This window comes from Bidens hawaiensis, unplaced genomic scaffold (assembly GCF_021521415.1).
Source record: "Bidens hawaiensis isolate Kalapana, Puna unplaced genomic scaffold, B.hawaiensis_p1.1 tig00027124_1, whole genome shotgun sequence".
Taxonomy (NCBI): domain Eukaryota; kingdom Viridiplantae; phylum Streptophyta; class Magnoliopsida; order Asterales; family Asteraceae; genus Bidens; species Bidens hawaiensis.
Genome location: NW_027494384.1, coordinates 206,939 through 219,045, shown reverse-complemented (window position 1 = coordinate 219,045; position 12,107 = coordinate 206,939).

Genomic DNA, 12,107 nt, shown 5'->3' with positions numbered 1-12,107 from the left:
ATACAGATTCTTGTAATGAAAGACTCAAATTCAAGCCTTTTCATGTCCCAGATGAAACAAAGTATGGACAAGACTTTGTTGTGTACAAACAAAAGTTTGTGAAAAGGAAGATCTGAAGAAAGAAAGCCAAAAGCCTTCAATGAAATCCAAGAAACATGTGGCTAAGCATGCTCAAAGGAGTAAATCTCCTGTAAAGCATGAGAGACATGTCAAAAAGGGCTTTCAATCCCTGAGATTAATTCCTAAAAGGGATGCACAATCTGTCAAATCTGATAGTTCTCAAGGATCTCAAGTAGTGAGAAGACAAAAAACAGGGGTGTCTTTACTAGAAAGAATACCACTGAACTTACTGGTGATGAAAAGTTTCTACTGAAACATGGATATGAACCTGAAGGATTCCTTTGGAAACCTAAGGCTGAAACTAAGGTTGAGGCACTTGCTGATGTAAGAGACTACTCTGAAAAGAAGGACTATGTGATAAAGGAGTATGCCACTAACTCAGCAGAATGCCAGAATTCAATCTCATTTATTAAAACCCCAAGAGAGTGTGGTTATGAGACAGACAATTCAGACAATATAGAAGTCACTCATGGAGATCCTGAACCAACAACACTCACTTCCCAAGCTGCCACTGAAACAGAATCTGATGAGCTGCAAGTTGATCTAGCTTGCACGTCATCACTCAACTAATCAAACTTTATCTTTTGTGTAGGAATAGTCCACTCCTCTGAATGACATATGGTATATGGATAGTGGTTGTTCTAGGCACATGACCTGTGACAAAAGATCACTTGTCAATTATGAAGAAAAGTTTGAAGGTACTGTAGCATTTGGGAGTGATGAAAATGGTGGAAATATTGTTGGGAAAGGAATTTTGAAAAATGGAAAAGTTTCATTTGATAATGTATTTCATGTTGAAGGTCTTCAGTATAATCTACTGAGTATTTCACAAATGTGTGATAAGGGTTACAAAGTCAGTTTTGATGATTCCTACTGTTTCATCCTAAAACCTGGGTTTGTAATCCCGCCTGAAATGATTATGATGATGGCACCAAGAAATGGCAACCTATATGAATTGAATATGAAAGAAGCTGTTTCTAGGGGAGGTGCATGTTTTGTGTCCAAAGCCACTGAAAATGAGTCAAAATTGTGGCATAGGAAACTGTGTCATGTGAACTTGAAGAACATGAACAGACTTGTGAAAGGTGAGCATGTGATTGGCTTACCTACAAGAGAATTCAAATTGGAAGATCACTGTAGTTCATGTCAGAAAGGAAAGCAACACAAATCTACTCATAAGCCAAAGCTCATCAACTCAATTGATCAAATACTTGAATTACTTCACATGGATCTTTTTGGTCCTGTGAGTGTACCAAGTATAGGAAAGAAAAGATACAGTCTTGTGATCATTGATGACTATTCAAGATATATTCGGGTTTATTTCTTAAGTACAAAGGATGAGACTACAGAGCTGATTAAGGGTTGTGTAACAATGATTGAGAACAAATTGAATAAAAAGGTTAAAATGATGAGAAGTGACAATGGTACTGAGTTCAAAAATGGAGTTGTGCAAGAATTTTTTGCAGAAAAGGGAATACTACAACAATTTTCATCTCCTAGAACTCCTGAACAAAACGGTGTTGCAGAAAGAAGGAATAGAACTTTGATTGAAGCTGCAAGAACCATGTTAGCAGATGCTAAATTACCTGTTACTTTTTGGGCTGAAGCCATAAATACGGCCTGCTATGTTCAGAACAGGGTACTTGTAAACAAAAGGCGTAACAAGACACCATATGAAATATTCCACAACAGAAAGCCTTATATCAAGTTTTTCAAGCCCTTTGGATGCAAATGTTTTCTTCTGAACACAAGGGATTATTTGAACAGGTTTCAAACAAAATCCCTAGATTGTTTCTTTGTTGGATATTCTACACACTCTAAAGCATACAGAGTATATGTGAAAGACCATTTGAGTGTTATAGAGTCATCTGACATCATCTTTAATGAGAATCAGTTCAACACAGTTGATGGTGCAGCATGGCTGTTTGATCATGAAAAGTTAATAAGGTCTTTCAAGATTTATCCTGAAGACTTTGATGATACATTCTACAAGACCAGTGTAATTGAAGAGAAAAAGAAGAAAACATTGGACTTGGAAGAATTATGGAAGAAGGTTGCTAGAATAGAAAAGGAATATACCTTTGTGAAGAATTCCTCATGTGATATTGTTGAGCAAGATCAAGAAAATAATCAAGAATACAATCACAGTCCTGATCATGATCATACTGAGATCAATCAATACAATCAAGAAGTACAGAATGATCAAGTTCAGAATGAGGGAAACACGAGTAACCAAGCAAATGAAGAAGAAGCTGCATCTACTGCAAGGTTTCAAGATCTGTTTCGAAGACTGAATTTGGAAAACAATGGTGCATCTACTTCAGGACAACATAATGAAGAAGCACCAAACTTTCATGATGCAGAAACTGATTTGATCATTGAAGAACCAGATCTCAATTAAACAAATCTTGACACAAATATGTCTACAGATATGATTGTACAAACTCCTTATGTAGAAAAGAATCATCCTTCTGAAAACATCATTGGAGATTTGCATGAAAGAGTCACAAGAAGTCATTTTGATATTGCAAACATCTGTCTTTACTCCTGATTTCTATCCCAAATAGAGCCAAAGAACATTGCTCAAGCACTAAAAGACAATAGTTGGGTGGAAGCAATGCAGGAAGAATTGGCACAATTCAGAGACCTACATGTGTGGGATCTTGTTGATAGGCCAATAGACAGATATGCAATGGGAACTAAATGGGTTTTTAGAAACAAAATGGATGAGAGGGGTTTGGTGATTAAGAATAAAGCTAGGCTTGTGGCACTCGGATGCCTTCAAAAAGAAGGAATAGACTTTGAGGAAGTCTTTGCACCTGTTGCAAGACTTGAAGCTATCAGGATCTTTCTTGCATATGCTTCCTCAAAGAACATTAAGGTGTTCCAGCTTGATGTTAAGTCTGCATTCCTAAATGGAAAGATTGATGAAGAGGTGTATGTAGCTCAACCTCTAGGTTTTGAGGATCCTTTGTATCCAAATAGGGTGTATAATTTGAACAAATATGGATTGCACCAAGCTTCTAGAGCTTGGTATGATGAGCTGTCAAATCATCTTCTTGAAAATGGCTTTAAAAGAGGAGCCATTGACAAGGCACTCTTCTACAAAAGAAAGGGATCAGACTTGCTTCTGTTACAAGTGTATGTTGATGACATCATCTTTGGATCTACAAATGAACAAATGTGCATGGAGTTTGAAGGGGTAATGAAGTCCAAATACAGCATGGGCTCTATGGGAAAAATGAACTTCTTCCTTGAATTGCAAGTTCAACAGAAAGCTGAAGGGATCTTCATTTACCAGACCAAATATGTGCAGGACATTTTGAACAAGTTCAATTGTCATGAGTACAAAACTGCTTCAACTCCAATGGACACTAAAGAAAAGATGATTGCAGATGAAAAGGGGAGCCTGTAGATGAATATGAATAAAGAGCCAAAAATGGGTCCCTGGTGTACCTTACTGCAACAAGACCAGATATCATGTTTGTTGTATGTGTGTGTGCAAGATTCCAATCAAATCCAAAAGTCTCCCATATGAATGCTGTGAAGAGAATTTTTAGATATTTAAAGGGAAGACCAGACTTCGGAATTTGGTATCCAAAGAATAAATCTTTTGATATGATTGCGTACACAGACAGTGATTATGATGGCTGTAACATGAGAAGAAAGTTAACATCAGGAGGATGTCAATTTTTGGGTGAAAGGCTAGTGTCATGGCAATGCAAGAAGCAGACTACTGTCTCAATCTCTACTGCAGAAGCTGAATACATTGCTACATCTGCATGCTGTGCACAAGTTCTATTGATTCAAAATCAGATGTTGGACTCTGGTTTGAATTTTCTGAACACCCCTATTCTTATTAATAATACTTCTGCATATTTTACTGTTAAGAATCCAGTTCAACATTCAAAAACTAAGCACATTGAAATCAGACATCACTTCATAAGAGATTGCGGTGAAAAAGGTTTGATTGAAATGCTAAGAGTTGATACAAGTGATAATTTGGCAGACCTATTCACCAAACCACTTGATAGAACCAGGTTCAACTTTCTTCTGAAAGCCCTGGGAATGATCAATTCTGATGAGATCTGATTAAGGATGTGTGCCTAGTTGTGTACCTGTCTGTGCTAACTAATTATTTTGTTAGAGGTTACACATAATAAATGTTTAGTGAATATGCTTGATTATGTTGCTTGATATGTTAACTGTTATGTGCTTTAACTGATTATTTGTGCAAAATTTAACATGATTGATTTGATTGATATGTTTGCATGTTTATCAGTTGATGTGCATTTCTGATGTTAGGATGAATGTTCTTGTTATGAATTACTTGTTAATGTAAGCTTATCTGACATCACTGCTAAATTGCTTGAATATGTGCTTTATATGATCTTCTGATGTTATTAAGATAGGGTAGACCTTGAATGATTAATACTGTCTACTTATCTTGATGATATTATGTTTGATTAAGATTTGTTTATGTGTGACAACTGTTTGTGTCAAAATGAGTCTTATGTCAAAATTAAATGATAAAATGAATTTTCTAATGAATTTCACTTTATTTTGGATAAAACATGAGCAAGTTGATTAATGGTGTAGAGATATGATAAGATTATTCAGTTCAAGCTTTAAAAGAAGCTTATAAGAAGGATTTTTAAAGAAAAGTCTCAAGTAGTTGTTTTTGCTAAAAACTATGTCATTTTCCCAGTTGGAAGGACATGCACTTGTGTATGTTTGGTCCTTAAATCTCTACAGATTCAAAGGATAGCCATTGACCTGAAAAATGAACGCATTTGGGGCAATAATGACTTGTTTCTTATTCCTTCACTTAAAACTATATCAATAGCTCTGACTTTGAAAGTACATATATTCACATGTATGTTTGGTCCTGTTGATCACTTGTAGTCAAACAGGATAGCCATTTACCTGCCAATTAAGAGAAATTGGGGTGATTGAATACTAAACTAAACATATAATGGGAAATGATAGTACATTGACTACTTAGCCAATCATATGGATTTAATAGGCTAAAAGGCCTTAGTATAGTCATTAACATGCATGGTTGCTTTCTCATGATAATGTAAAATCTAAGGTGATATAAACATAATGAATATGCTAATCTTTATGTGGAGATACATAGTTGTCTTTGCATGTCTCAAGATAAATCTCTCCAAATGATAGGCAGAAAAGTGATTACCCAGTCATACACAATCCTGTTGTTATTTGGTCAACCAAAAATGAAACATCTTTAAATATGATAAAGAACATGCTTTAAGGAAATTTGAGAAAATATCAAAAACAAGGGGAAGATTGAATAAATCAACCAAAAGTTGATAAGTGTTTTAAATATTTTATCAAACAAGAGGGTTACAACAAGAACTACAAAGATGTTGACAAAATCTGTCTCATCTTGAATGAAAGGCTTGTTATTTAACAGTAAGTCCAACATTCAACCTCTATATATGTTTGAAAATCAAAAATACAAAAAGATCCAATAAGTTCTGTCATACAAAAAAACAAATTTTTGACCAAATATAGGAGGTTGGAGTCAAATTGGGGTGATATGGGGAAAGCCAAATAAGCTTTAAGAAGAGATATGAGGCATCATAGCACAATGTTGACCATTAATGCATTATGCTACTAAATGAACCTTAATCATATCACCAAAGAGATGAAATTCATGCTAAGTTTATACCTGCTGTTAACCTATCTATGTTGTCATAATAATGCTGAGATTGAAGTATTGAGAAAGCTACTTAGTCAATATGATCCCATTTTTGAGATTTTTTCAGAAAATGGAAGAAATTGTTTTGAAGAGAAACACAACTGAAATTTGATCTCTAAATGCACCATTTGCTCTTAAACTATGATCTTTAATGAAAAATATATTCTGACAAGTGGTTTATGTCAAAAAGTGTTGCATTTTGCCTTTAATAGGTTGAATATGTAAGTTCGGATAAGGTTTGATGATTTCTGACCTTTCCGGGCACAAAAGAGTTGAATATGGTTGAATATGTATTTTCGGGTAAGGTTTGATGCGTTATAACCTTTCCGGGCAAGCTTAGTCATTTCTGGGCTAGGTTTATGATTTTGGGGCATGCTTTGAAGTGTTTACACTTTTCGGGTAGAGTACACTATTGTACTAATTTCCCGAGCAAGCTTGAAGTCTTGAGATGAATATGTGTTATAGCTAGCTTTTAACAAGAAATTCTTGTTCCGGGAAAGCTTTTCATTTTATATGATGATTGTTATACCTAGAAAACTATGTGAACTTAGTTTAGTACACCAAGTAAGCTTTGTGATTTGTGTGAATATGATTTCAGGTAAGGTTTGTTAACCTTTCCGGGCACACTTAGATACTATTATTTGAGTTTGTCATTTTCGGGTATGGTTTGATATGTTGAAGTCTCTCGGGTAGACTAAACTGTTTAGTTTAGTTCTTAGGCATACCTGATAGTTGAATATGTATATCTTAGTAAGCTTAGTGCTAACATAGGATTTTCGGGCAAGCTCTTTGAAATTTTAGACTATAGCACACTTAAATTTTTATATGTTTAATTTCATTCCTAGCATGCTCTGTGATATTTGTGTTTATGATTTCTTTGAGGTTACAAGTGTTTTCGGGCAAACCTTGTTTACCGGGCAAACTTTACATTTCGGGTACACTTTTGTTCCCTCGATATACTTTGTAATTTCAAAACTTGACTTTCCAAGTACACTGTCTGCTAAAAGTCCTTTTCCGGGCACACTTTGTACTCAAGAAAGGCTATTCGGGTATACTTTCCATAAGAAGGTTGTTCGGGCAAACCGTGCAACTAACTATGCTTGATTGAATATGTTGGTGCATAGATGTCAGTAGTTCATATGTATAAAGTCTGTAATCGAGTCTGTAATATGGTTTATGTAATTGTTTGTGTAACAGCGAAGTTGTTGACAAGTTCGCTTAGGCGAACTTGTTAACCGAGCGAAGTTGTTGACAAGTTCGCTTAGGCGAACTTGTTCAACGAGCGAAGTTATTGACAACTTCGCCTGAGGCGAAGTTGTCGTGTATATAAGTAACCTACGGGTTACTGTTTACGCTCGGTTTTTCTGTTGGTCATTTTAGGGTTTTGGTTATCGAGTTCAGTTACGTGTGAGTCTATTGACGTGAGTCTGTAAGCATCTCGGTTTGAGTTATCAATATAACGTGTGGTTGTTCGTATTGTGTGTACATGTGTTCGTGAGCTAACATTCTACGTCCGTAACGATCTACACAGGGATTCCGCACCTGTGTATATCGGGATATCTCGTGTACGATCCGTCCAGGAACCTACAATTGGTATCAGAGCCATCGGCTCGATTGTGAGGTTCGGGATTTCACGCGGGTGTAGAAAACGTCTCGTTTGACCTATTCACGGGACGAGTTTTTTTTCGTATTGAGTTCTAATCACTATATACAGTCATTTTCAAGCCTTTACAACGACCGGAAATTGCAGAATCGTCGACAACAGATCTGAATATTTTCAGTGTTCATCGGGCGAAGTTACTGTTCTTCAGGCCAAGTTGCCGTCACTGAAAGTAGGGTTTCGGCGAAGATATAAGGTTAAGCGAAGTTATTCACAACTTCGCCTGCCTCATAAGTTCGCCTAAGCGAAGTTATCCTCAACTTCGCTTACCTGCTAAGTTCACCTAAGCGAAGTTATTCTCAACTTCGCCGAGTCACACGAATTTAAGAATTTTTCCAGCGAAGTTAACACTTAAGCGAAGTTATTCTTAACTTCGCCTTTAGTACTGTTTGGACAAATTTTTGAATTTTTCGGTTTTTTGAGAAGATGTCGCAAATTAATATCTCTGAATTGGTGAAAATGGAAGTCGAAGCGGGGTCAGCCACTAAGGCCCCAAGGCTGTTAAAAGGAACCGACTTTGTTGCATGGAAGGATCGGTTTATTCAGTATATTAAATACCAGGATGCAAAGATGTGGGTGTGCATCCAAGATGGATATATTCCACCGACCATGGAATACGAAGGTCGGGATGTGATAAAGAAGTACAGCAAGATGGAGGAAGAGGAGAAGAAGATGTACGAAGCCGAAAGCAAGGCTCACGCAGCTATCACTATGGCTCTTCCACAGGAGATCCTTCATACTTTCAGAAAGTATACATCGGCTCGAGAGCTTTGGGATGCTCTTGAAAATAGATTCGAAGGGAACGTGGGTATTCGTGCCTCGAAGATTAAACTGTTGAAGACTCAGTTCTCTGTCTTCAAATATTTGAAGAACGAATCTCTGGATGATATTATCACTCGATATTATCATCTAATGACAGAGCTAAACAACTATTCGATTGCTTACAGAGAAGAGGAGATAGTTGAAAAGCTTCTCGATGCTCTCCCACCGAAGTGGGAAATGTACACAGTTCTGATGAGGGAAGACAGAGACTTTTCTAATTATGATTTGGAGACAGCAGTAAACAAGCTCAGAACCTTTGAGCTTAATATGGTTCGTAAAGAGACACCAACAGATCAGATTCAAGACCCTGGTATGTATGGTGCCAAACTTAACTCAGGCTCAAGTTCGAAGCCTGAATCTGCTGCTTACTACTCCAAAGGAGAGTCAGGTTCTAACTCTTCTCATGAAGGAAACGTTTCAGTAAACATGAACGGTGATGTTTGCTTTGTTGCTGGAGGTTCAAGTGCTTCGAAACCTCAAACATCCAACAGTAGTTTCTCTCCCAGTGCCTCAAGCAATAACTATTCCAAGATGCCAATGAGTGTCAAATCTGCTGAAGAGCAGTTTGCAGTCTATGCATCTTTTATTGCTTCATATGAGAACTACATACAAGGGAAGATTGTGGACCCTGCTGTTTTGGATGAGGATTATGACCAGATCGATGCTGATGATCTGGAGGAGATGGATTTGCAATGGCAAATGGCCATGATAGTGAGGCGAGTCAAGCGTTTCATGAATAAGACGGGGAGAAAGTTTGTTGGTGGTAGGCCCGGATTCGACAAGTCTAAAGTGAGGTGCTATAACTGTCAACAGTATGGGCACTTTGCTAAAGAATGCAGAAACGAGAGAGTTGAACGGGGTCAAGGCCGGTCTGCACAGCCTACTGGGATTAGTAAAGAAGTCAATGCCATGTTGTCTAGAGAAGCCGGTGAATACAACTGGAACCTGCATGCGAATGAAACTGGTGAGCAGGCGAATATGGCTAAGGTAGAAAATGAAGATTGTGAGAAGATGACTGGAGAGGAGAAAGCTACTGGTAAGGAGAAAGCTTTCATGGCAGATAACGATGGTCAACCATCCGAGGTAAGTTCTAAACCTGTTTGTACAAAATGTGAGAATTTGTCTGAGCAACTTGCTACCATAACTGATCAGTATGTTCGTTTAGATGCTGAATTTAAAACTCTTAAAGAAGATCATCATTTTACTAAGGCAAGAGAAAACAGTTACAAAGTTAAAATAAAAGCATGTGAAAAAGATGTCAAAAGCTTAAAAACTAAACTTGCTGAAAAAATTGATGTAATTGACCTAAGTTATGAGGTTTTAGAAGAAAAGACTAAACTTATTGCTGAACGAGAAAAGCAGAATGCTGACCACCAGGTGAAAGTGGTGGAACTGAACCGAAAACTCGAGCAGTTCCGAAATTCCTCAGCTATTCTAGATCACCTCGTTAGTGATCAAGGTACCTCTGCAAAGAGGGGAGGAATTGGTTATCACGAGGTGCCACCACCTTATAACCACAACTACACTTTCAACCCTAGTATTCAGAAATCTGTGGATTTTGAAGTTCCTCAGACAGTTCCAATCAAGGTTACATGTAAAGAACCAACTGTTAGTAATGGCGAAACGAGTTCGCCTGTTTCTAGTGTAAATATTTCTGTTACGAGTCCAGTCTCATCGGATTCGGATAAGTTGTCCGAATCTGGTAACACAAAAGAGAAGGTAGTGTTACCCACTGGTGGAGATAAAGATAAAACTTCTAAAAATAGTACTCCACTCAACCCGTACGTCCCACCTTATGTGAGACGAACGGCTGGTAACACTGCCTCTACATCCAAAACAACATTTGAAAAGAAAATGGAGTATAGGTGTTGTTTTAGGTGTAATAAGGTAGGACATCTTGTTGCAGATTGTCCTCTGACGCCGAAATTCAGAGGTGGGAGGCCTATTAAAACTGAGCATAAGTCTACTGGTAATTTTAATACTGTTAAAAATGAAAACCCTTTAAAGTTTCAAAATATAACTAATTCAGGTTTTCACAGAAACAAACCTCAGTTTTACAATGCTAATCACCAAACCGTAAGATATAATACTTTCAATACACATAGGTTTGGAAGGCCTCACATTCAATCTCCAATGAGATTTCCTACTAGGACTGACAGGAATTATTCAAATGCTAACTTCGAAAAGCAGAAGTACGGGATGTATAGATCCAAGACCAATTGGTCTTGGGTCCCTAGATTCTAATCATTTGCTTTATTGTGCAGGAACAGTTGAACAGGGCTGCCCACAGTCTTTGGATTGTAGATAGCGGCTGTTCCCGGCACATGACGGGCAACAAATACTTGTTGCACGACTTAAAACCTGTTCAGGGAGCCAGAGTTAGTTTTGCTGGTGAAAGTGGAGGAAGAATTACTGGGAAAGGAACGGTAACTAACGGGAAGATGACGTTAGAAAATGTGAACTTTGTTGAAGAACTGAAGCACAATCTGCTGAGTGTGTCGCAGATTTGTGATAAGGAGTATACTGTTCACTTCACGAAGAATGAGGCGAATCACTGTTCACTTCACGAAGAATGAGGCGAATCATCATAAACCTTATTGAGCTGAACGGAATGATCAATCCCGAGTAACCATGTTTTTGTGTTTATTAAAAAAAAAAAAAAAAAAAAAAAAAAAAAACATCACTATTGCTTAAAATTAGTCGGTTACCTCAGTTTGATGGACATATCCTCGAATATGTTTTGGTCCTCGTTTCTACTTGTAGAGAATGAGGATCGCCATTAACCAGACGACTGAAAGTGACCGGGGCGGTTATGATGTGTTTTCTTTCTGTCGCTGAAAATTAGTCGGTCATACTTAGTTAGAAGGACACATACTTGTATGTGGTCGGTCCAGTTGATCCATTGGATCTTCAGGATTGCCGTTTACCTGAAGACTTTGACGTGATCGGGGTGACTGAAGTCAAAATTTTTTATGGGAAATGAAATTACTTTTCAAGTCTAATACTTCGTAAAGAAGTTCTTTGCTATGTTTAACAGAAAATTGATCCAACCTTGGAAAATGATATATATACTAACTTTGTGTGCTTAACTGGTGAAGTTATTAGGCTTAAAAGGCTTTAGGACAATCATTGTATGTCATGGTAACTTTTTATGGTGCGTAAAAGTAGATGTGATACAAATTAAAATTTACTTGATTTTATGTGGAAACTCCTTAAGAGTTTTGCGTGTCTTCATGTATATCTTTCCGAATGATAGGCAGAAAAGTAATTACCCAGTCATACACGAGCCCGTAAGTGTTCTGATTCCCGTGAAGAAAGCGTTTCAAGACACTGCAGTGATCCAGATTCGGGACTTGCAGTTATTTATTACTCTGAAGTCTTAAGTTGTTCGAAAAAAAAAAAAAAAATACTTATGAAGTTATTGTAACATTAGAGAGTTCAAGATATCGAGACTTATCAATCATGGAGTAAGAATGAATACGGGATCCAGACATAGAATACTTACAAGTTAATCAGACACTATGGGTCGAAGTCAATTCGGGGTGACTTGGGGAAAGCCAAATACGCTTTGAGGATAGATAGGAGGCATCAATATTTCTAAGTTGTTGCCCACTTAAATTTTAAGGATTAATTGAACCTAACTCGTATCACAGAAACGATGAAAACCACTTTAAGTTAAACCTGCTTACAACCTGTCTCTATATGTCATAATACAGCTAAACACGGATCTATGTAACAGTCACGTAGTTAGTATGATTCTTGTTCGGATCTTTTCTAAAA